This window comes from Ornithorhynchus anatinus, chromosome 3 (assembly GCF_004115215.2).
Source record: "Ornithorhynchus anatinus isolate Pmale09 chromosome 3, mOrnAna1.pri.v4, whole genome shotgun sequence".
Classification (NCBI taxonomy): domain Eukaryota; kingdom Metazoa; phylum Chordata; class Mammalia; order Monotremata; family Ornithorhynchidae; genus Ornithorhynchus; species Ornithorhynchus anatinus.
In genome coordinates this window covers 91,245,583-91,270,918 of record NC_041730.1, presented here as the reverse complement: position 1 = coordinate 91,270,918, position 25,336 = coordinate 91,245,583, and the positions used below count along the sequence as shown (strand labels likewise).

Sequence of the window (25,336 nt, the reverse complement as noted above, 5' to 3'; positions counted from 1 at the left end):
GGGTCAGTGGCTGAGCCAGCACTGGAACCCAGGTTTCCTGAATCCCAGAGCCATTCTCTGGACCCCAGTTCTTCCTCTTTCAGAGGCTCATGCTCCCTGACTAATTCCATCCCAGCAAATCAGGACCCACAATAATGCAATTTACACCTTACCGTTTCACTGATTAGACTGGCAATCCAACTGGCCGGCAGTGGATGCTCGGAAACGCTACTCGAAATGGCCAACCGAAACATATACAGACAGAGGGATGTAGTGCCTGTGAACCGCTGATGACAAAACCTCTCAGTGTGATTCAAGGGGAAAAACTCTTCTTGTAAAAATGGCTATCGCAGGCAGAAGTAGACTAAGAGTCGTGGCCAAGGTAGGTGCCAAGGAAACCTGTTTACCTCGTTGAATTTAAACGGCTCCTTCTGGAAATGAGTCGATAACGCTCTCTTATTGGATGGTGTACCTCTGCACATGTGTTCAAATGTGTACGTGTGTGCATGTGTGCAGGCATCTGACTGGTACTGCAGAAGTCAAGAAAATGTAGAGAGAGGTAAAAAAAAAAAAGAAAAAGCAGACAGAGCAAATGCCCCTTGGTTCTTGGTCTGGATACATTTTTGAAAGGAAAAAAGTTAGTGATAGAGTTAAAGTTGGCTGGAATAGTTCAGAATAACAAACTTGATATATGACAGCTGGGGAGACCTAAGGGGAGGAACAGGAAATTGAACATATTTCCCCGAACTGCACTTCTCAAAATGGCCACCTCACACACTCCCCTTCCGACACACAGTCACTGAGGCTCCTCCAGACTGTGCTCATGAGCGGCGCCATCTTTCATCCCTCTTCCCTTCCCTTCCCCTCACGGCCCACCCGCTCCCCGAGCCGGGAGGGTGACAACATGGGGCCGCGGTCCAGCAGGGGCGGGCCAGCCAGTCTGGGAGCCTCTGAGCCCGGGACTGGGACCTGTGGGTGGATAGTTCTGGAACAGCTCACTGGAATGGACTGTGTCCACTCCCAACTGCCAATCTGCCTCAGGGTTTCAACCCCTTTTTGAGCTGATGCTGCCTAGTGCCGGTCTCGGGGCTGGGGAAGTGGGCAACCCCAGCGGGACAGAGACAGCGGACATCGGGGTGGTGACGGTGCAGAGGCTCAGTAGGGCAGAAGGCAGTCACGGCAGGGCTGGAAAAGTGGATAAAGTCCGGCAGGGTGCCTCCTGCTTGGTCCACTCGGGATTATCAAGTAAAACCAGCAGCAGCTGGGTTTAGGCATAACCTCCCCTTACTCATTCAATCGTATTTATTGTGTGCTTACTGTGGGCAGAGCACTGTACTAAGCACTTGGGCAAGTACAATACAATATACAGTGACAATCCCCGCCCACGACAAGCTCACAGTCTAGAGTTGGGGAGACAGACGCATACGAATAAATACAATTGCAGATAGGTACGGAAGATACTTAAATAAGTACTCTAATCCAGGCTCTGCCGCTTGTCAGCTGCGTGACTCTGGGAGAGTCACTTCATTTCTCGGTGCCTCGGTTACCTCACCTGTAAAATGGGGATTAAAACTGTGAGCCCCACATGGGACAATCTAATTACCTTGTATCTACCCCACTGCTTGGAACTGTGCATGGCACATAGTAAGTGCTTAACAAATACCATTATTATCATTATTATTATTATTTGGGGGCTCCTTATCTCATTGCTATGGATATCGACAGCTTCCTCCCATCCCCAACCTCATCTTGGATCCTACTCTGCCTCCTCCTGAATCCCCACTGATATGTCTCATTGTGGGCAGGGAATGTGCTTGTTCATTATGTTCTACTCTCTCAAGCGCTTAGTACAGTGCTCTGCACGTGGTAAGCTCTGAATAAATACAGTTATATGAGTGGATGGTAGCCCATTCTGACCCTTCCCTTCATCCCAACCAAGGCATCACTTACAACAATAATCCATAGTTTCCCCTTCAAAAATTGGGAGAGAGATCACATGGGTACATCAAGGGTTCTAATCCTGGCTCCACCACTTGTCTGCTTGGTGACCTTGGTCAAGTCACTTCACTTCTTTGGGCCTCAGTTTACCTCATCTGTAAAATGAGGATTGAGAATGTGAGCCTCATGTGGGTCAGGGACTGCGTCCAAACCTATTTGCTTGTATCCGACCCAGTGCTTAGTAGAATGCCTGGCATATACTAAGTGCTTAATAAATACCATAATCATTATTATTAATTTTGCTTCTAAAAAAAGACTCGCTTTCGTAAGTTCCTTTCGGAGTTTTTATTCTTGACTCTATTTATCGCCATCGTTCTCATCTGTCCGTCTCCCCCGATTAGACCGTGAGCCCGTCAGACGGCAGGGGCCGTCTCTATCTGTTGCCGACTTGTTCATCCCAAGCGCTTAGTACAGTGCTCTGCACATAGTAAGCGCTCAATAAATACTCTTGATTGAATGAATGAATGAATGAGTTTTTGGAAGACTTATTTTATAATTAATGAATAATTAAAATGTGACTTTTCCTTAAGTAATAGAGTACTTGGCACATAGGAAGCGCTTAACAAATACCCTCATTATTAATAACAAGAGTGAAAGATCCATAAAGAGATCTCTCACATTAAAGAGAAGCAGCATGGCCTAATGGAAAGAACAAAGGCTTGAAAATCAGAGGAGCTGGGTTCTAATCCCCGCTCCACCATTTTTCTACTATTTTACTTTGGGTGAGTCACTTAACTTCTCTGTGCCTCAGTTACCTCATCTGAAAAATGTGAACCCCATGTGGGACATGGACTGTGTGCCACCTGATTAGCTTTTATCTACTCCAGCACTTGGAATAGTGCCTGGAACATAGTAAATGGTTTTCAAAACTACATTATAATAATAATAATAATGATGGTTTTGTTAAGCGCTTTCTATGTGCCAAGCACCGTTCTAAGAGCTGAGGTAGATACAAGGTAATCAGGTTGCCCCACGTGGGGCTCACAGTCTTAGTCCCCATTTTACAGATGAGGTAACTGAGGCACAGACAAGAGAAGTGACTTGCCCAAAGTCACACAGCCGACGAGTGGCGGAAGTGGGATTAGATACCATAACCTCTGACTCCCAAGCCTGTGCTCTTTCCACTAAGCCTTGCCGCTTCCCTATATTAATAACAATAATCATTACGTTTACAAGTTGACTACGTGTTAAGCACTGTGGCAGATAAAGGTAACCAGGCTGTCCCATGTGGGGCTCACAATCTTAATCCCCGTTTTACAGATGAGGTAACTGAGGCCCAGAGAAGTTAAGTGTCTTGCCCAAGGTCACACAGCAGACAAGTGTCACACAGTCACAAGTCACACAGCAGACAAGACAGCAGACAAGAGCACACAGCAGACAAGCAGACAAGCAACAACTCCAGTGGTTGCCTATCGACCTCCGCTCCAAACAAAAACTCCTCACTCTAGGCTTCGAGGCTCTCCGTCACCTCGCCCCCTCCTACCTCTCCTCCCTTCTCTCTTTCCACCGCCCGCCCCGCACGCTCCGCTCCTCCGCCGCCCACCTCCTCGCCGTCCCTCGGTCTCGCCCGTCCCGCCGTCGACCCCCGGGTCGCGTCCTCCCGCGGTCCCGGAACGCCCTCCCTCCTCGCCTCCGCCAAACTGATTCTCTTTCCCTCTTCAAAACCCTACTTAAAACTCACCTCCTCCGAGAGGCCTTCCCAGACTGAGCTCCTCTTCCCCCTCTACTCCCTCTGCCATCCCCCCTTTACCTCTCCGCAGCTAAACCCTCATTTTCCCCTTTTCCCTCTGCTCCTCCACCTCTCCCTTCCCATCCCCACAGCACCGTACTCGTCCGCTCGACTGTATATATTTTCGTTACCCTATTTATTTTGTTAATGAACTGTACGTCGCCTCGATTCTATTTAGTCGCCATCGTTTTTACGAGATGTTCTTCCCCTCGACTCTGTTTACTGCCATCGTTCTCGTCTGTCCGTCTCCCCCGATTAGACCGTAAGCCCGTCGGACGGCAGGGACCGTCTCTATCTGTTGCCGACTTGTTCATCCCAAGCCCTTAGTACGGTGCTCTGCACATAGTAAGCGCTCAATAAATACTATTGAATGAACAAGTGGCAGAGTAGAGATTAGAAGCCTCATCCTCTGACTCTCAAGCCAGTGCTCTTGTCACTAGACCTCGCCATTTTAGACCAAAAGTGAAAATTGCACAAAAATGATCTCATTAATAAATCCTTCTTAAAATGTGAATGTTTTTTCCTCCCCCCCCCCCAAAAAAAAATTCATTGCGGTTCTCACTGGATTCATTTAGATTCATTTAGCTGCATACGGCTTCTATGAGAATGAGACAAGGAATGCTCAGAAGGCATTCCTACCTTTTAAATCCAAACTGCCGAGCTATCTAGTTACCTTAACTCTAGATGGTAAATGCAGACTTAAAAGCACTCCACATGGCTAGAGATTTCCTTTACAGTTTCGAGAGAGAATCAATACCCCAAGGGCCTTAAAGTCAATCCTTCACCTTTGTAGCTATCTGGCCTGACTAGGTAGGTAACTCTTAATACCATCAAAGAGATGCTTCCTGGAAAATATCCCCATTTTTGATGCCGGTGTAAATTCATATGTCCTGGACTTCACAGAGCGTGAGTGTTATTAGCATTTCTTAATTCTAGTTTTGACCCTAGAACACCACAATTTCCAAACCCTTCAGAGCATGGGAGAATCAAGCACATCGCCTAACACCTTGAGCAACTCCAAACCCAGTAACCGTTTATTCCCAGACGCATATCTGCCCTCTGAGACAGCGGAGAAAATGGCTACGGTAATAGCGGAAAATCTGTGCGTCGGTCCCTTAAAGAGCACGGGCCTGACAGTCAGAAGGTCGCTGGTTTTAATCCCGACTCTGCCGCTTCTCTGCTCTGTGACTTTAGGCAAGTCATTTCATTTCTCTGTGCCTCTGTTACCTCAGCTGTAAAATGGGAATTAACACTGTGAGCCCCACAAGAGACAGGGACTGTGTCCAACTTATCTCGTATCTACCCCAGCACATAGAAAAGTGTTTATACACATAGTAAATACTTCACGAATACTATCATTATTACCATCGTCATTCTTAAAACACTCTGGGGACATTTTGAGCCCCCAGGTGAATCTGGTGTGAAGTGTACGTAATAGACTTTAAGTAACGGAATTGTAGGCCCTTCATTCATTTAATTGTATTTATTGAGCGTTTACTGTTTGCAGTGCACTGCACTAAGCACTTGGGAGAGTACAACAGAACAATAAACGGACACATCCCCTGTCCACAAGGAGCTTACAAGTGGACTCCTGACACAATCACAAGAATCCCAACCCTTTTGTCATTTACAAAAGACCTTGGGGATCCGTGGGGTCTCGACTTCACAGTAATCGGAAATTCAATGCGTACCCTCCCGGCAACCACACAGCTGGCTCCAGCCTTCCCCTCCCTCTCAGAAACTCGCTGAGGCTCAAAGAAATGATGACAGGATGTCTTAGGGTGACTAAGAGTTCAGGTAGAAGAGTAGAGGAAAAGTGTTAAAATTTGCATTTAGATATAGACTGGGAGCCCGTTGTTGGGGAGGGACTGTCACTATCTGTTGCCGAATTGTACATTCCAAGCGCTTAATACAGTGCTCTGCACACAGTAAGCATTCGATAAATACGACTGAATGAAAAACGAGAGCTGGGATTCAGAGACTGAAAAGGCAGGAAGACAACAATAACTCTACCTCATTTGCCACGAGATCTCCAAGGTGAATAAAGCGGAAAGAGCGGGCAGACGACAGTTCTACAAGGAATTGTGAGACGCCGGAGGAAAGCACAAACGAAAGAAGATGAATCTACACATCCAGACAGTGAATTCCTCCTATCCTTGGGCGCGGGTTCATTCGATCTTTGGTGTTCATAGGCTTTTACTTGTTGCAAAGCACTGAGCAGAACATCTGCTGTGTGCCCCACACCAGGTGCTTGAATAGAAATGAGAGTTAATGGTAAACTGTAAACTCTCGGAGGACAGGGATCGCTCTTACCGACTCCACTGTACTTTTCCAAATGCTTAATACAGTGATCTGTTTTCAGTAAGCACTCGATACCACTGACTGACTAAAATAGACGATAGACCCCCTCCTCAAGGATTTTACAATCTAACGGGGGATTGATCCATCAATCAGTGGTTCTTATTGAGCACTTACTGTGTGCAGAGCGCTGTAGTCGGGGCTTGGGAAAGTAGATATCAACAGGGTTAGAAGAAATGATCCCTGCCCACAAGGAGCTTACGGTTTACTTGGGGAGACAGAAAGTAAAATAAATTATGGATAGCGGAAAAGGTAGAGTATAAGGCGGCTTGCATAACTGCTAAGGGGCCAGGGTGGGTTTCAAGATTCTTGAGGGGCACAAAATCAAGCACATAATTTATTTATTCATTCATTCAATCGTATTTCTTGAGCGCTTACTATGTGCAGAGCACTGTACTAAGCGCTTGGAATGTACAAGTCGGCAACAGATAGAGACGGTCCCTGCCGTTCGACGGGCTCACGGTCTGATCGGGGGAGACGGGTAGACGAGAACGATGGCGATAAATAGAGTCGAGGGGAAGAACATCTCATTAAAACAATAGCAAATGAATAGAAACAGGGTGATGTACATCTCATTAAATAAAATCATTCAGATGAGAGGTGGGAGAGGTGAAATGATGGCTTAGTCAGGGAAGGCCTCTTGGAGGAGATGTGATTTTAGGAGGGTTTTCAAAGTACCAAGTGCGGTAGACTGTAGGGTATAATAATTGTGGTATTTCTTTACCGCTCACTGTGAACCAGGCAACATACTAAATGCTGGGGTGGATACAGGCAAATAGGGTTGGGAACGGTCCCTGTCCAACGTGGGGCTTACAGTCTCAATCCCCATTTTACATATGAGGTAACTGAGTCACGGAGAAGTGAGGGGGCTTGAACAAGACCACACAGCGGACCGGTGGTGGAGCTGGGATAAGAATCCATGATCTTCGACTCCCAGACCGGTGCTCTAACCATGCAGGGGATGGGGTTTCTGGCCCGAAGCAGCGTGGCTCAGTGGAAAGAACACAGGCTTAAGAGTCAGAGGTCACGGGTTCTAATCCCAGCTCCGCCACTTATCAGCTGTGACTTTGGGCAAGTCACTGAACTTCTCGGTGCCTCAGTTACCTTATCTGTAAAATGGAGATTAAGACTGTGAGCCTCGTGTGGGACAACCTGATTACCTTATATCTACCCCAGCGCTTAGAACAGTGCTTGGCCTGTAGTAAGTGCTTAACAAATACCAACATTATTATTATTATTATGTGGTCAAGGGGTCAGGGGTGAGATAGTTAAGATTAAGGTAGAGTAGGTTGGTGTTAGTGGAAAGAAGTGTGCGGGCTGGGTGTTAGCGGGGGGTCAAGAGCAAATAGGAGCCAGGAAGGTATAAATTGAGCACATACCATGAAGATGACAAATATGATGCAACTATGAATGGTCTAGAGTTATATACCTATATATATGCTATATAGCGATATCATATATACTTAGTGTCTAGCGTATAGAGTTGGAGCAGCGGCATGGCCTAGAGACAAGACCACGGGCTTGGGAGTCAGAGGACATGCGTTCTAATCCTGGCTCCATTACTAGTCTGCTGTGAGACCTTGGGCATGTCACTTCACTTCTCTGTGCCCCAGTCACCTCATCTGGAAAATGGGGATTAAGACTGTGAGCCCTACATGGGACAACCTGATTACCTTGTATCTACCCCAGAGCTTAAAACAGAGCTTGGCACATAGTAAGCGCTTAAATACCATAATTATTTTTATTATCATTAGAGTGACTGTTGGGAAGACATAAGCAGAGGCAGCATAAATTAGTTGCCTCGTGGAGAAGGTAGAAGTTACTAGAGGAGACATGAGCATGAGAAGGTCATGGGTTCTAATCCCGGCTCCACCATTTGTCTACTCTGTGACTTTGCACAAGTTACTTTACTTCTCCCTGCCTCAGTTACTCCATCTGTAAAATGGTGATTGAAACTGTGAGCCCCGTGTGGGACGGGAACTGCGTCCAACCCGATTGGCTTGTATCACCCCAGTGCTTAGTACAGTGCCTGGCACATATTTAGCGCTTAACAAATACCATTATTATTGTTATTATTATTAATAATAACGAATAGGGTTTTCTCCCTCTTCCTCCTCACCATCCTACATGGGTTCTGCAACTCTCCATCCCTCAGGGTTTCATCTGGGATATTTCCAATACCACCCAAAACAAAGGGATGGGGAAATCAGAGATCGGATTGTTTACGTGCCAAGGAATAATAAATTGGACCTTTAAGTCAGTGGGTTTCACTACTCTCCCTAGCACACTTTAAACATTCAATCACAAAGCAGGCTTCTTGCTTATAGCTTACACACTGGGAAGAAGACAAGATGTCCAGATGTGATAGCACTAAAGGAGTTTTAGCTCAGAGGGGCTCCAGCAGTATTCTCTGTTCTAATGTACTCTCCCAAATGCGTAGGACAGTGCTCTGCACACGATAAGTGTTCCATGAATACCGCTGATTGATTATGTCAAAAATGCAAAATAAAACCGTTATGCCAAATCATAGCAAAAGGCTCACCAGATGTTTCCTTTCAATTAGTCAGACGATAAATATTTAGTGACCGCATCAGTTCCACCTAAAAACGGCAGATATTTTAAACATCTCTTGTTTGCTTAATTTATCTTATTAGAGTTCTGTCATATCTACAGGGCTGTTATTTCAGACAGTAGAAATTACTGTCTGGAACAGGTTGTCTTCAGTGCATCTGACAAGAATAAATATTTGGCTGGTTAGAACATATACTCACATCCGAGTTGCAAACATGTTATTGAAATCTTCTTCATCGAAACCAAGATACTGCGGATCCTCATTCCATTGGATTGGGTGGTAAGGCAAGGACTCTGAAGGGGCTTAGGAGGAATAGACCAAGTAAATTCCCTCTAAGTCAAATCAAAGGAAATTGATCCCCTAGTTGTTTGCTTTTTTGTTTTCTGTTTAGTAAGCCAGAGTACTGATGAGAGTAAAGAGGAGAGGAGAATATGCATCCACTTCCCAGCTCTACACATCATGGAATCATCTTGATCCTTTCGCCTCACTCAGGACTATTCATGGAGCTCTTGCTGTATTCCGAGCACCATACTAAGCGCTTGGGGGAGTATAATACAACAGACTTGGAGACTTAGTCGCTGTCCATTAGACGCTTACAGTCTAGAAGGAGGAACAGACATTAAAATGAATTATGACTGTACATGTAGGCGATGTGGGTCAAGGGTGGGGTGAATAGCAGGTGCTTAAAGGGTTCAGCTCCATAAGGAAAGTACTTTATACCGAGCTTTGTGGTATAAAATAGTATCACTATCATAGGTGAATGTTAATAACAAACCACGTTTAGCTCCTTAAAGAAAGCCATCTTCTAAATGACAAGTATCAAATCAGACCATCTCCTGCTCCGTGACTAGTCCCTTTTTAGAGACAGGGTGAACGTATGTCCTGAATCAGTGGGGAAAGTCATCATATTTTGGCTTTCCAACCACCCTATCGATTCTATTTACTTTTAATGGTACTTGTTAAGCACTTACTACGTGCCAGGCACTGTACTAGTTGATGATTAATATCAGAAAAATTGCACTAGGAAGCTGCTGGACTCTGAGTAGGAAGCTGGTTGTTTTTATCATCCGAAGAAGATCACACTGCTATGGAGAAAATATACATCTAAGTTCCCTTTCTGAACTAAGGGTCAATTCCAAAGGCAATAGAAATAGAGTGTGTCATCGCGAGATCACCGATCTCGCCAGCGGTTTCAGCGTCCAGGGTGTTTGACATGATATCATCATCACTATGACCACAACGGAACAGAATGAGCCCAGAAGAATTGCGTGATTTTTTTTGGAGGGGGGGAGGGGGGCAGTGTTCAGCTTCCCAAGAGGGAATTAGAAGCAGGTTAATATAAACTCGTTATGGGCAGGTAATGTCTCCAAATTCTGTTGCCTTGTACTTTCCCAAACACTTAACTCAATTGTATATATTTGCGTTACCCTATTTATTTTGTTAATGAATTGTACATCGCCTTGATTCTATTTAGTTGCCATTGTTTTTATGAGATGTTCTTCCCCTTGACGCTGTTTAGTGCCATTGTTCTTGTCCGTCCGTCTCCCCCGATTAGACTGTAAGCCCGTCAAACGGCAGGGACTGTCTCTATCTGTTGCCGACTTGTTCATCCCAAGCGCTTAGTACAGTGCTCTGCACATAGTAAGCGCTCAATAAATACTATTGAATGAATGAACTTAATACAGTGCCCTGTACATAGTACGCACTCAATAAATGTGATTGATTACCTGCTAATGTTGGTAACCCTCCTTGTATTGGAAACCGTACCCTCAAATGCAGCTTGGAGTATGGGTTGATTGAGTCAAACACAGGAAGTCAAAATACTTGGAAGTGTTTTATGATTACATTCCTTCAGTAATCATATTTTGAAATGCATTTGTGCTTTTCTCTCTGTCATTCTCTCTTGCGATTGTTCTAGCATTCTAAGCCTTGCTCGTATGGTCATCGTCTTCAAGATAGTCCTTGAAGCTTCTCAATATTGGAGAAGGAAATAAGAAGTTGGGTCCATCCTGAGCAGACTGGCCTAGTGCACTCTCCCAAGTGCTTAGTACAGTGCTTTTTCACATAGTAAGCACTCAATAAATACCACTGATTGATTGCTTTGAGAGACTCCACCATCATTCTGAAGATTTGAGGGACCCACTTCAGAAAACACAGATGCCTGGACACTTTTCCAAATCTTTCCTTCTAGCCTGAAATCACTAAGTACTTTAACAGAATCATGGAGTAAGCACGGATTTAATCAATATTTTTGGACTCCTAGGTCTGGGAGTCAGAGGACCCGGGTTCCACTTGCCTGCTCTGTGGCCTTGGGAAAGTCACTTAGCCTCTACCTCGGTTTCCTCTTCTATAAAATGGGGACTCAATCCCTGTTCTCCCTCCCACTTAGACTATGAGCCCCACGTGGGACAGAGACTGAGATCAACCAGATTATCTTGTAGCTAACCCTGCACTTAGTACTGTGCTTGGCGCTTGGTAAGTGCTTGCTACTATTATTATTATAATTATCATTATGAGAACCATTATAAAGCACTGACTAATATCATCAAAGTGAAACATGAAAATAATTCTAATGAGAGAAATCTGAGACATGAATACTGCAAATTGGGACAGGGATTCCAAAAACATTGATTAAATCCACGCTTACTCCATGATTCTGTTACAGTACTTAGTGATTTCAAGCTAGAAGGAAAGATTTGGAAAAATGTCCAGGCATTTGGGTTTTCTGAACTGGGTTCTTTAAATCCTCAGACTGATGGAGGAGTCTCTCAGAGCAGTCAGTCAATGGTATTTATTGAGTGTTTACTATGTGAAAGAGGACTTTTCTAAGTGCTTGGGAGAGTATGATAAAACAGAATTAGCAATATAAACGATAATACTACTAACATTTGTGGTATGTGTTAAGCACTTCTTATGTACCAAGCACTGTAATAAGCACTGGGGTACCTACATGATAATCTGGTTATACATGGGGCTCATATTCCAAGTTAGAGCATAAATATTGAATTCCCATCCTCACTGCCAAATAGGGAACTGAGGCACAGAAAATTTAAGTGACATGCCTAAGGTCGCACAGCAGGCAGTTGGAAGAGCTGGGATTAGAGGCCACATCTTCTGACTTTTAGGCTCATGTTCTCTCTATGGGGTCACACCACTTTTCTCAAAGTATAAACATTAGGAGACAAGCCAATGATTACGAAAATTTTCAGAATCAAAAAAGGCTAATGACAGACGATTTACCTGAAGAAGAAGGAGGTTCCGTACGAGCCGGACAACAGCAAACCCCACACATGACCAAAGGTAAACTTCAGAGACTCATTTGAAATCAACACCGACCTCACGCCCGAGTCCTGCCTCTAGCCTGTAACACCCTCCCTCTTCATATCTGACAACCGCTCTCCACATCTTCAAAGGCTTTTTGAAGGCACATCTCCGCCAAGAGTCCTTCTCCTTCTAAAACTCTCATTTCCTCTTCTCCCGCTCCCTTCTCATCACCTTTGCACTTGGATTAGCTCCTTTTATTGACCCCTCCCTCAGCCCCACAGCACTTATGTACATATCCAAAATGTATTCATTGACATTAATATCTGTCTGCCCCTCTGTAAGCTCTTTGTGGGCAGGGAACTTGCCTACCAACTCTGTCAAATTGTACTCTCCCAAGTGCTTAGTACAGCGCTCTGCCCACAGCAAGCACTCAATAAATACGACTGATTAATTGATTGAATTCTGCAACCCAGCCAGCACATCGTCCAAAGATAGACCAAGGGGGTAGAAAAGTGAATCAAGAGGTCCGGGGGCTCCTCAGAAAATTTCCAAGACGGAGTGTCACGCCACTGTATCGTGAATATTCAAACCTAACGGAAGGTCTGCCCTCCAGTTAGCGAAAGTCCAACCTTCTCTGTGGTTGAGAAACCAGACTTCCCACAGTTCCCCCTACAGCAGCAGAGCTCAGTGCTTAACATTAAGCTTCAAGACAGGCTCTCAAATGCTGTGGTACTAGAATTCAGTCAGGTGCCCAGCATCCTAGCTAGCCTGGTCACTTCTCCCTTCTCCCCCCATGCCCAGGTGAAGAGAGTGGTCACAACAGGAGTCCCAAATAACTTCTCTAGGGTGAGCCGAAAAAGGGAAGCTACGAACAGGATAGTGGAAGAAACGGTAAGCTCCTTAAGGACAGGGTTTGAATCCACCAGCTGTATTGTACACTCTTAAAGTCTTTGTTATGTGCACCGCACTAAGTGGTCCAAAAAGACTATTACTGACTGAAGAAATGTTTTAAAGATCCAATGAAAATGAAACCCAAATGATGTGGCATAGCAGAAGGCAGCTTGTTGGGGATAGGGATATTTTATTGTACTTTCCCAAGCAGTGCTCTGCAGACAGTAAGTGCTCAATAAAGATGATTGATTGACAGCTGAAGACAGGTCAACCTGGTGAGCAGCAATCAGGAATGAGATGAGTTCCTGGAAGGGGAGGATCATGTCTCCCTATGCTTCAATTTCCTCATCTGTAAAATGGATAATAAATCATACTCTGTCTAACTTTATTTGCTTATATCCACCCCAGTGCTTAGTACAGTGTCTGGCACACAGTAAGCGTTTAGCAAATACTATAATTATTATTATTACCAACTCTGTTGTATTGTCCTCTCCCTAGCGCTAATACAGTGCTCTGCACACAGTAAGCACTTAATAAATACCACTAATTGATCAACTGAGTGAATTGGAGGAGGAAAATCATGATAAGAAGAGGCAGGGTCACAAACAGAGATTGGCTTTTTGGAGACATCCATTAATAGTAATAATAATAATAACAACAATAGTATTAAGTGCTGTGTGCCAGGCACTGAACTAAGAGTTGAGATGGATACAAGCAAATTGGGTTGGACACAGTCCCTTTCCCAAGTGGGGCTCACAGTTTCAATCCCCGTTTTACAGATAAAGGTAACTGAGGCTCGGATGAGGTAACCGAGGCACAGAGAAGTGAAGTGACTAGCCCAAAGTCACACACTAATTGCTTAAGGTCACATTAATACAGCAAGGAAATATATGTAAAGAAGGAAAAATGGAGATGCCATCACCCATGGGTCTTTCAGTTTACACAGCTCTCAAGGAAAGGAGCTCATTGTCAGTTTCATCTAGTTCTAAAATGGAGGACAACTGGATATACAAATCCCATCTCAAGCCATGCTATGTATATAACAAAAAAAGTTCAAATTCCCAAGACATAAAAGCGTCTTGGGAATTTGAAGACTTTTTGAGAAGCGATGTGGCCTAGGAGAAAGGGCACAAGCCTGTAAGAAGACCTGGGTTCTAATCCCAGCTCTGCTAAATGCTTGCTCTGTGACCTTGGGCAAGTCACTTAACTTCTCCATTCCTCACTTCTGTTTTCCCTCCTACTTAGTCTGTGAGTCCCATGTGGAACAGGGACCGTCTCCAACCTAATTATCTTTTGTACCTATCCCAGCACTTAGAACAGTGTTGGTCAAATAGTGACCGCTTAACACCATTTAGAAAAAAAAATTCTGAGATGATTCTTGGATAATTTTATAATCTCAGTTTCATACCTTGCAACATAGCTAATTGAAATACTTGTTGCAACTCTGCGGTTTTTGAGCCTCATACGAAAACCGATCCTTTGTCATTTCCAGCTTGTTTACGTTTGTTAGAAGGCAAAGAAACAACAGATTTCTAGATCCAAAGAGCAAACAGTCAGAAATTTCTCAGGAACACCTCAGAAGCACCAGAGCCACCCCAGCTGTCTAAAGAATTAGGCCAATCAAGAACAGGAAGATTAAATTTCCCTTTCAGAGATGGGTTCTGAGAAAGCTAGGGTGTGGTAAGAGTTATGAAATGTTTACAATTTGTTTTCACATGTCCGACCTAGGGTTAGATCTTGGCATCTAGGGAACATTATTCCTTTTCCCGAAATGCCTATTTTCCAAGGAAAATTTGGTTACGGAAAAGTCCATTTCTCCAGTGAAACCAGAGCTGTGTTTCTGCACAACAATGAGCATTCTTTCTGAAATGTGTTTCTCTGGCCTCTAGGAAATCCGGGAAATAACACCAAAATGATGGGAAAACCTGCATGTGCAGAGGAAACAAACAGCATCCCATCTTGTCCCAGTCGCCATGACCCTGTTCAGAGTGCTTCCCCTGGGCACACATTTGGATATTTTCAGAAGCCCCAGTTCTCCGTAAGAAACCACGGAGCCCTAGACACCTCAGGGGAGGCGTCTAGCAGATCGGCACTGCGGGAACTGTCCTCGATGCTGCTTTTCTTCAACTAAAATAATATTTTCATGCATCCTTACCAATGACCTGAAAACAGTCAATCACCTTGACCCCTCCTATCTCACTTCACCGTTCTTCTATGACAACCCAGCCCGCACACCTCACGCCTCTATTGCCAACCTACTCGCCGTACCTCGATCTCAGCTATCTCTCCGCCGACCTCTCGCCCATATCCCGCCACTGTCCTGGAACGCCCTCCCTCTTCAAATCATAATAATGATGGTAATTTTTAAGCACTTACTATGTACCAGGCACTGTACTAAGCCCTGGGGTAGATAAAAGTAAATAGGGTTGGACACAGTCCCTGTCCCAGATGGGGTTCGCAGTCTCAATTCTCATTTCACAGATGAGGTCCCTGAGGCACAGTGAAGTGACTTCCCCAAGGTCACACAGCTGACGAGAGGCCGAGTCGGAATTAGAACCCGTGACCTTCTGACTCCTAGGCCTATGGTCTAAGCCATGCTGCTTCAAATCCAAAAAACAATTGCTCTCCCCACCTTCAAAGCCTTATTGAAGGCACCTTTTCTTCAAGGATTCTTCCCTAAGCCCTCTTTTCTTCCTCTCCCACCCTCTTCCGCCTCGCACTAATCTGCTCCTTTTATTCACTTTCCCTCTCCGTCCCACAGCACTTATGTACGTAGTTTATTTATATTAATGTCTCTCCCCCTCTAGACTGTAAGATTGTCACGGGCAGGGAATGTGTCTACCAACTCGGTTATATTTTTATATCGCACCCTCCCCAACAACTTTGTACAGTGCTCTGCAAACTGTAAGCACTCAACATATATGATTGATTGATTGATGTAATTAAGGGAGGTTATTTGGGCCAGGGGACAGGGTAGAGGGGAAAACAAATCGGAAAAATGGGAATGGGGAGTGGTTACTTTGAGGAATACAGGAGCAGATAGTAAGCTCTTCCACTAGGATTGTTAACTCCTCCTCGAGAATGTGTGAGCTCCTTCAGGACAAGGATCATATTTACTAATTTTGTTGTATTCTACTCTCCCAAGCACTTACTACAGTGCTCTGCCCACAGTAAGCACTCAACAAATACTACTGATTGATTAACTAATATGGAACGATAATGGAAACTGAAGCAGGTGGTGACAAGCAAGGAGGGCAAGGGTGTAAAGTGCCAGTTTCCCCTAGAAATTTACCTTGAAACTGAAAGTTCCTCAAGGGCAGATCCTTATCGTATGCTCTCGATCACCTGACAGACATCTACCTGCTCTCCTCCGGGGTTATATTCCCATGGGAGTCATACACACCATTTCATGTCTATCCACCCAAGCCTTCCAAATCCCTGAGCTTGGAAAGGGACAAAGGTAAACTTGACATAGAAGAAAAACAGTGTGAGTACAGAGAACCCAAACAGCACAGAAGAATAAGAGGAAGAATTGGATGATCTGAAATGAACTTGTCCTTTGTCTGGATTGAAGTCAGCTGATTCTCCCCACCAGCTGATAGGCCACACTTTCTTGAGAGATGGGTTGTTTTCTTTAAAACACATCGATTGCCAAGAATGGCATTGTTCAGTGTGTCTTCATTGTTTCAGCTTGACAGGTTATATTAGTTCAGTGCACACTTGCACAAGGGAGCTATTTGCTTTCTCCATGCCTTTGATCACCTTCCCACCTCTGTTTTGTGCAAATGACATTTTATCTCAATTGTCACCGATGTGCTTGGATTTGAACTCTTTAACTCACCCCATCCACAGCACTTACATACATATCCATAATTAATTTATGTGAATGTCAGTCTCCCCCTCTAGATTGTGAGCTCCTTGTGGGCAGGAAAGGTGTCTGCCAATTTTATCATCTTGTACTCTCCCAAGCGCTTAGTATAGTACTCTACACAGAGTAAGCACCCAATATTCATTCATTCATTTAATCATATTTATTGAGTGCTTACTCTGTGCAGAGCACTGTACTAAGTGCGTGGAATGTTCAATCCGGCAACAGATAGAGGCAATCCCTGCCCGACAATGGGCTCACAGTCTAAACAGAGAAGATGGACAACAAAACAAAACAAAGTAGTCTGGAGTCAATATTATCAAGATAAGTAGAATCATAGCTATATATACACGTCATTAACAAAATATATAGGGTAATAAATATTACATACGAATATGCACAAGTGCTGTGGGGAGGAGAAGGGGGAAGAGCAGAGGGAGGGAGTAGGGGGAAGGGGGAGGGGAGGAGTAGAGGCAAAGGGAGGGCTCAGTCTGGGAAGGCCTCCTGGAGGAGGTGAGCTCTCAGTAGGGCTTTGAAGAGGGGCTAGTTTGGCGGATATGAGAAGGGAGGGCATTCCAGGTCAGGTAGGATGTGGGCCGGGGTCGACGGCGGGACAGGTGCGAACGAGGGACCGTGAGAAGGTGAGTGGCAGAGGAGAGGAGAGTACGGGGTGGGCTGTAAAAGCAGAGAAGGGAAGTGAGATAGGAGGGGGCAAGGGGATGGAGAGCTTTGAAGCCAAGTATGAGGAGTTTTTATTTCATGTGAAGATTGATAGGCAACCACCGGAAGCTTTTGAGGAGAGGAGTGACATGCCCAGGGCATTTCTGTAGAAAGATAATCCGGGCAGCGAAATGAAGTATAGACTGGAGCGTGGAGAGACAGGAGGAAGGGAGATCCGAGAGGAGACTGACGCAATAATCCAGTTGGAATATTATGAGAGCTCGTACCAGCAAGATAGCAGCGTGGATGGAGAGGAAAGGGCGGATCTTGGCGATACTGTGAAGGGGACACCGGAAGGTATTGGTGACGGTTTGGATGTGTTGGGTGAATGAGAGAGCAGAGTCAAGGATGACACTGAGGTTGCGGGCCTGTGAGACGGGAAGGATGGTAGTGCCCTGCATAGTGACAGGGAAGTTAGGGAGAGGACAGGGTTTGGGAGGGAAGATAAGAAGCTGAGTCTTGGACATTTTGAGTTTTAGGCGGCAGGCAGACATCCAGGTGGAGATGTCCTGAAGGCAGAAGGAGATACGAGGGAGGGGGAGAGAACAGGGGAGGAGATGTAGATTTGGGTGTCATTTGTGTAGAGACGATAGGTGAAGCCGTGGGAACGAATGAGTTCACCAAGGGAGTAAGTATAGATGGAGAACAGAATGGGCCAAGAACTGACCCTTAAGGAACCCCTACAGTTAGTGGTAAGGGGGGGGGGGGGATGGAGCAGCCCGTGAAGGAGACCGAGAATGAACGGCCAGAAAGATAAGAGGAGAACCAGGAGAGGATGGGGTCCGTGAAGCCAAGGCGAGATAAGGTGTGGAGGAGAAGGGGATGATCGAAAGTATCAGAGGTAGCCGAGAGGTAGAGCAGAATTAAGATAAAGTAGGAGCCAATGGATTTGGCAAGAAGGAGGTCATCGGTGACCTTTGAGAAGGCAGTTTCGGTGGAGTGGAGGGGACGGAAGTCAGACCGGAGGAGGTCCAGGAGAGAGTTGGAGTTGAGGAATTCAAGGAAGCGAGTGTAGACGATTCATTCTAGGAGTTTGGAAAGGAAGGGCAGGAGGGAGATAGGACCACTGATTGATCGATTGTCCTCTGTGTACCACTGTCAGGGCAATTCACCCATGAGTGCACGGGTGGCTACAAGTTCCAACTCCACAGTGCATACACACGTGCATACACACGCCCACTCTGTCTTTTGTTGTGCTGTTGTGTTTATTGTTCAGAGCCCCCAGCACTTGTCACTTTTGCTCTCTTATCCCATGATCTCTAGGGAACTTCTGCAAAGAGAGAATGGCTTCTCTGTCGATTGCAGTTCACCGCGCCAGTCGGCCTGCCAGTTTTCAGCTGGGATGCGAGAATGTCTGAGGATTTCCTTCACCCCTTTCTTAAAGAGAATGCCATCAGTCGAGACTCTGTCGACTGCTCTTGTGAGGATTTAACTCAGCCATAAAACCTCAGCTCAAGCCACAACTTGGCACCTAGTTTTATTGTGTGTGAGAACGTTTGTTCTGGGTATTGACTGCCTGTTGTCAGGACATCAAGTTTCTCCGAGGGTACATTACGACTGTAAAGACTTTGAGGTGGATTTGTGGGCGGTGAAATGAGCCAAGAATTCGCCTGATGGTTTTCTGTGGAAGTGGCAGAATAGATAGATGGCTTGGCCATATCTGGGCACATCTCCAGCAAGGGATGGATAGCAACACCTATAATAATAATAATAGTATTTGTTAAGTGCTTATTATGTGCCAAGCCACGTTCTAAGCACTGGGGTAGATACAAGGTAATCAGGTTGTTCCACGTGGGGCTCACGGTCTAAATACCCATTTTACAGATGAGGGAATTGAGGCACCGAGAAGTTAATTGACTTGCCCAAAGTCACACAGCTGAGAAGTGGCAGAGCCAAGATTAGAACCCACAACCTCTGACTCCCAAGTCCACGCTCCTTCCACTTAGCCCCACTGCTTCTCACCTACGGGGGGTCAGATGGCAGAGAGGGAGAATGGTAGGCGGCAGCTGGGATGAGATTTAACTGGGCTGTTGATTATTACTGACTTTTCTTAATGGGGAAAAAAGGCTAAGTGTACCTTAAATATATAATAATTAGAGATATGTGTTAAGTGCTCATTATGTGCCAGGCACAGGCCTAAGTGCTGGGGTGGATACAAGCCAATCCGGTTGGACCCAGTCCCTGTCCCACATAGGGCTCACGGTCTCCATTTTACAGAGGAGGGAACCGAGGTACAGAGAACTTCAGTGACTTGCCCAAGGTCACCCAGCAGAGAAGCGGTAGAGCCGAGATTACAACCCAGGTCCTGCTGACTCCCGGGCCCGTGCTCTATCCCCTGGGTCGTACCGCTCTTCTGATACACGCGTAAAGTCCATCGCCTCACAGTGGTTACGTTGTAGTGAAGGATGAAGCCCTTCACTAGAACGTAACCACTGTGAGGCGATGGACTTTTATTTTGCTGCAAAATCTCAAGCACCTAGTACCTTGCAAACCACAGATGCTCAGTGCGGTCTTCTGCACGCATTAAACATCTACTACACTGCTCTACACCCAATCGAGTGAATGAATGTCTCAGAGAGATATTGGGTCACAGTTTAGCTTCGAAACTGGATTTCATTAGTTTATTGCATAAAAGCTCCCAGATTGTTAATCGGGTTAGCCCGGAACATTTTCATTTTCTTTCACTCTTCCATACTCTCGCACCGCTCCAGATTCATTGTCTTTCCCGTTTCCTGATTTCCCACTGACCACTCCCTGTCAGGTCTTCAGTGAATGACATCACCGAAGTTGAGCAAAGGCTGAATAGTCAGTAGACGTGGTACCACTAAATCCCCAAACCCACCTACCTGAGAATTAATTTAAGGCTGCCTGGATGACATGTTCATTCATTCAATAAAATGAATAACTATCGTGTGTAGGATATTATGCTGTGGGCCTCCTGGGAGCAGGGCACTGAATTCAAAGTCTTCTGGGTGTCAAGTGCTACTGACCGCTTGGACTGTAAAAGTAAAGGATAAAATCCCTGACTTGAAGGAGCTTTTCCGTCTCATGGGGTTGAATACCCACCCATGAGTAAACAGGTGAGCTACAGCAGGAGCGAAAAACTAGTCTCTAGATTCCCCAGATTAATAACGATCGCGTTTGTTAAGCACTTACTCTGTGCTGAGCAGTGTTCTAAGTGCCGGGAGCAGCGTGGCTCAGTGGAAAGAGCACCGGCTTTGGAGTCGGTGGTCACGGGTTCGGATCCCGGCTCCGCCACTTGTCAGCTGTGTGACTGTGGGTGAGTCACTTCACTTCTCTGTGCCTCAGTTCCCTCATCTGGAAAATGGGGATTAAGACTGTGAGCCCCACTTGGGACAACCTGATTCCCCTGTGCCTACCCCAGCGCTTAGAACAGTGCTCTGCGCATAGTAAGCATTTAACAAATACCAGCATTATTATTATTATTACCAGGTCATCAGGTTGTCCCACATGGGGCTCACAGTCTTCATTCCCATTTTACAGATGAGATAACTGAGGCACAGAGAAGTTAAATGACTTGGCCAAAGTCACACGGCGGACAACTAGAGGAGCGGGGATTAGAACCCACGACCTCTGATTGCCAAACCCATGCTCTTTCCACTAAGCCATGCTGCTGCTTCTTCATGAAGAAGGAAAATCGTTTTTCACGTAACTGAAGGTAATTTAAGAGTACCACCCAGCCCCTCTTTTAGAAGACTAACGCTTTAGTTAACCAATTCAATCTTAGAGGAGGAGTGTAACCTGATCGATAGAGCACAGGCTTGGGAGTCAATAGGACCTGGGTTCTAATCCTGACTCCACCACTCATCCATTGTGTGACCTTGGGCAACTTAACTTCAACTTCACTTAAACTCTCTGTGTTTCAGTTATCACATCTGTAAAATTGGGATTAAGACTGTGAGCACCATGTGGGACATGGATGGTATCCAGTGTGATCACCTGGTAGCTACCTCAGTGCTTAGTACAGTGCTTGGCACAGTAAGCACTGAACAAATACCCATTTAAAAATAAACAAACACAACTCTTCCTGTCAATATTCCAAAATTTGATTCTCTCCCAGACCCTTCCTCATCCCCATTCCTGTGCCTCAGAAGATAAGAGCAGTGTGCACTTTTTTTTATGGTCTTTGTAATAAGGGCCAGGGTAGATACAAGCTAATTAGAGAAGCAGTGAGGCTCAGTGGAAAGAGCACGGGCTTGGAGTCAGAGGTCGTGGGTTCGAATCCCGGCTCTGCCACTTGGCAGCTGTGTGACTGTGGGCAAGTCACTTCACTTCTCTGTGCCTCAGTTACCTCATCTGTAAAATGTGTGAAAGGACTGTGAGCCTCATGTTGGACCAACTGATGACCCAGTGTCTACCTCGGCGCTTAGAACAGTGCTCTGCACATAGTAAGCGCTTAACAAATACCAACATTATTATTAAGTTTGACACAGTCCCTGTCCCACATGGGGCTCACCATCTTAATCCTCACTTGACTGATGAGGTAACTGAGGTCTCGCATGGGGCTCATAATCAGGCTCACAGTTTAAGTAGGAGGGAGAACACGTATCGAAACCCCACTTTACATAAGAGGAAACCGAGGCAGAAAGAATCGAAGAGACTTTCCTTAGGTCACACTGCTGGTAAGTGACAGAGCAGGGATTGGAACCCAGGTCCTTCCCACTTCCAGGCCCATGCTCTATCCACGAAGTTTATGATAGGTGGCACAAAATCTCTCACTGCATGTAAGCTGGCACATTCATTCAATAGTATTTACTGAGCGCTTACTACGTGCAGAGCCCTGGACTAAGAGCTTGGAATGTACAAATCGGTAACAGGTAGAGACAGTCCCTGCCCTTGGACGGGCTTACAGTCTAAATGTGATCCTTGGACCTGACGGTGATGCCCAGGAACACCAAACAACTAGCTTGCAGCTGGAGAAGTAAGGATGACCAGAGACAAGGCAAGAACAGACAGCAGGCCACAGAGACACCTGCCGTGTGATCCCCTGCAGCACAGCAGAAGGCTCTCCCCCTGCCCCTCCCTTGCCCCAAACACAACCTTAGGTCGGAGGTGGGAGTCAGGAGACGATGAAACGCTGAGGGAAGGGGAATACCCAGCAGAGCCTCATTCATTCATTCGTTCGTTCGTTCGTTCGTTCATTCGTTCATTCGATCGTATTTATTGAGTGCTTAGTGCGTGCAGAGCACTGTATTAAGTGCTTGGAAGAGTACAGTGTAACAATAAACAGCCTTGTTCATTCTCCGGGGGAGAATGAAATTGAAATAATCTATTTTCAACCCATGCTCGTATAGCACGCCGTAGGCCCTCAGTAAGCGTCACCGTGTGACGGAGTGTGCTTAGTACAGTGCTCTGCACACGGTAAGCACTCATTAAATACAATTGAACGAATGATAATTAAGCCCTCTCTCATCCCAAGTGTCATCTCGCTTACTCAGTGCCATAGGAGGCTGACCTATGGAAGGATCAAAGGGGATAAGTTGTCTCCTTACTTGGCTCGCACGCTTGCAACTTTCAAGGATAAGGGGATTTAGAAAGCAAGTGGCCTAGAAACACTGTCTTAAATAACTTCCTTTCCAGTCCGGTTCAGTCCGGAAGTCTCCCTAGAGGGGAACAGGAGGGTTTCAGCGGACAGGACAACTGACATGGAGGCTGATTTCCACCCCTACTGTGTAGTTTCTTGAAGAAGGAAACGTCAAAACACGCAGATCCCGGAACCGTTCCTAGCATGATAACGACAGACCGATTCTGGGGCCCGCCACTGTGACAAAGAGCAGTTCGGGGCCGGCAGATCCACCGGGGTGAAGGAAAAGCCGGCGGGAGCCCCCTTCTCGCCAAAGGGTACCTCTAACCCAAATGACACATTTAGCCTCTTAGTCCCCAGCCTGCCGAGGCGCCGGCCCCGAATTCCATATAAATGTTTTGTGGTCAGTATGAGATTGTGACTGAATGTGAAGTTATTAAAGCTGAGTTTTTTTAACATGAAAAAACAAATACACGGCAAAACCCGTTCAGCCAAAAGCCACATCCGCAGCGCAGATCTGAATCACAAATCCTGGTTGTATGGGGTGGGAAAAGTGCTTAAAAGGAATTTTTCTGGGGTTTTTTTTTTCCTTCCCTCCGAATCTGTTTAGGACAAATGGAATGTCAGATTGCCAACTTACCCCGAGCGAGATGGCACCTTGCGGACCGGAAGGAATAACGTCTTCTCTCGCCCCGTCTTCAGCTTGGCCTGGAACCCGGGATGGCCGTGTGTCCATCTGACGAACTGATTGGATTTCACGCGTTTCCAGTGAGGCAGCCAGTCATAGACTATTTACTGGATACTGCCTATCTTCAGAACACTGCATCGAGTACCAACTCTGTGCAGGATAAAGTACTGTTCACTTGGGAGCAGACCATAAATATGGAAGTGGTTCTAGTCTTCCAGGAGCGTGCAATCTATTAGGGAAACGAGACAGATAAAGGTCGTGGATAAGAAATGGGAATAAGAGGAATGAGAGACACTGAAAAGCGAATCCATAAATACACGCGCTAGATACGGTAAATAAATCAATAAATACCTCCGTGGCTAAAGATGACTATGGTTAAGAGAAGCAGCGTGGCCTAATAGAACGTGGGCCTGGGCTGGTTGTGGACACGAAATGTGGTTGTTTCCTCTCTCCCAAGTGCTCAGTACAGTGTTCTGCACACAAGCGCTCAATAAATACTACCGCATGAATGACGTGGGTCCTAATCCCAGTTCTGCCTCCTACCAGCTGTGTGACCTATGGAAAGTCACTGAACTTTTTCACGCCTTAGTTCCCTCATATGTAAAATGGGGATTCGATCCTTGTTCTCCTTCCTACTTACACTGTGGGCCTCGGGTGGGACCTGATTATCTTGAATTTACCCCAGTGCTTAGTACGATGCTTGGCATAGAATATATGCTGAACAAGTACCATTATTCTTATTATTGATAAGACCTGATGAGGGAGGTGGGGATTAATCAGGGAGTGCCTCTTTGAAGAAATTATTATTTAGGAGACTCTGAATGAATCAATCCATGGTATTTGTTGAGCACTTGAGTGCTCCTGATTGAACTAAGAGATTGGGAAAAGACAACAGAACAGAGATGGTAGATACGTTCCCTGCCTACAAGGAGTTTACAGGCTAAAAGGGGAGAGAAACACTAGTATAAATAAATAAATGACAGATGTGTACATAAGTGCTGTGGGGCTGAGGGTGAGAAGAGACATGTGGTCAGGAAATGCTTATTAAATACCACAGCTTGACTGATTGATTCATAGGTGCAGGTGTTTCCCGAGGCTCTGTGATTGATGGCTTTCGCCAGAATTCACGGGGGTATCTTCAGAACGGCTCTCTGGATAGTGTTAGTGACTGGTTGGTCTTATTTCTGGTGAAATAGTCCACCAGGTGTTACCCCGGAGTTAACATTTCCTGGATATACATGATCAGTTGGCCTGCAGAATGTGAGCCAGTCATTTCTATTTTATTGAGTGCTTGCTGCGTGCAGAGGACTGTACTGAGAGCTTGGGAGAGTACGATATAGCACTAGAACAGACACATCCCTTTCTTGCCGTCTAAAAGGACTACTGGGTGAACCACATAGCACTTGCCCTCCTGATGGCTCACGGGTTCAAAGCCCGCCTCCAGTCTACGGTTTGAGCCATGCAGCTCAGCAGAGCCCAGTTTGTTTTACGGTATTTAAGCGCTTACTATAACTCAACCACTGTTCTAAGTGCAGGGCGGCAAGAGCCCGGGCTTGGGAGTCCGAGGTCGTGGGTTCTAATCCCAGCTCCATCACTTGTCTGCTGTGTGATCTTGGGCAAGTCACTTATCCTCTCTGTGCCTCAGTTACCTCATCTGTAAAATGGGGATTGAAACTGTGAGCTCCAAGGGGGACAAGCTGATGACCTTGTATCTACCCCAGCGC

At 45.8% G+C, this 25,336-nt stretch overlaps 1 long non-coding RNA gene across 1 annotated transcript in view; it reads right to left on the bottom strand.

Annotated features, from left to right (window-relative positions):
- LOC114810198 overlaps positions 1–25,336 on the bottom strand; it is a 57,824-nt gene that overhangs the window by 21,652 nt on the left and 10,836 nt on the right. The window contains exon 2 of the long non-coding RNA XR_003757924.2: positions 23,565–23,841. This is a non-coding gene — a long non-coding RNA (uncharacterized LOC114810198). The remainder of the gene's footprint in view (positions 1–23,564; positions 23,842–25,336) is intronic.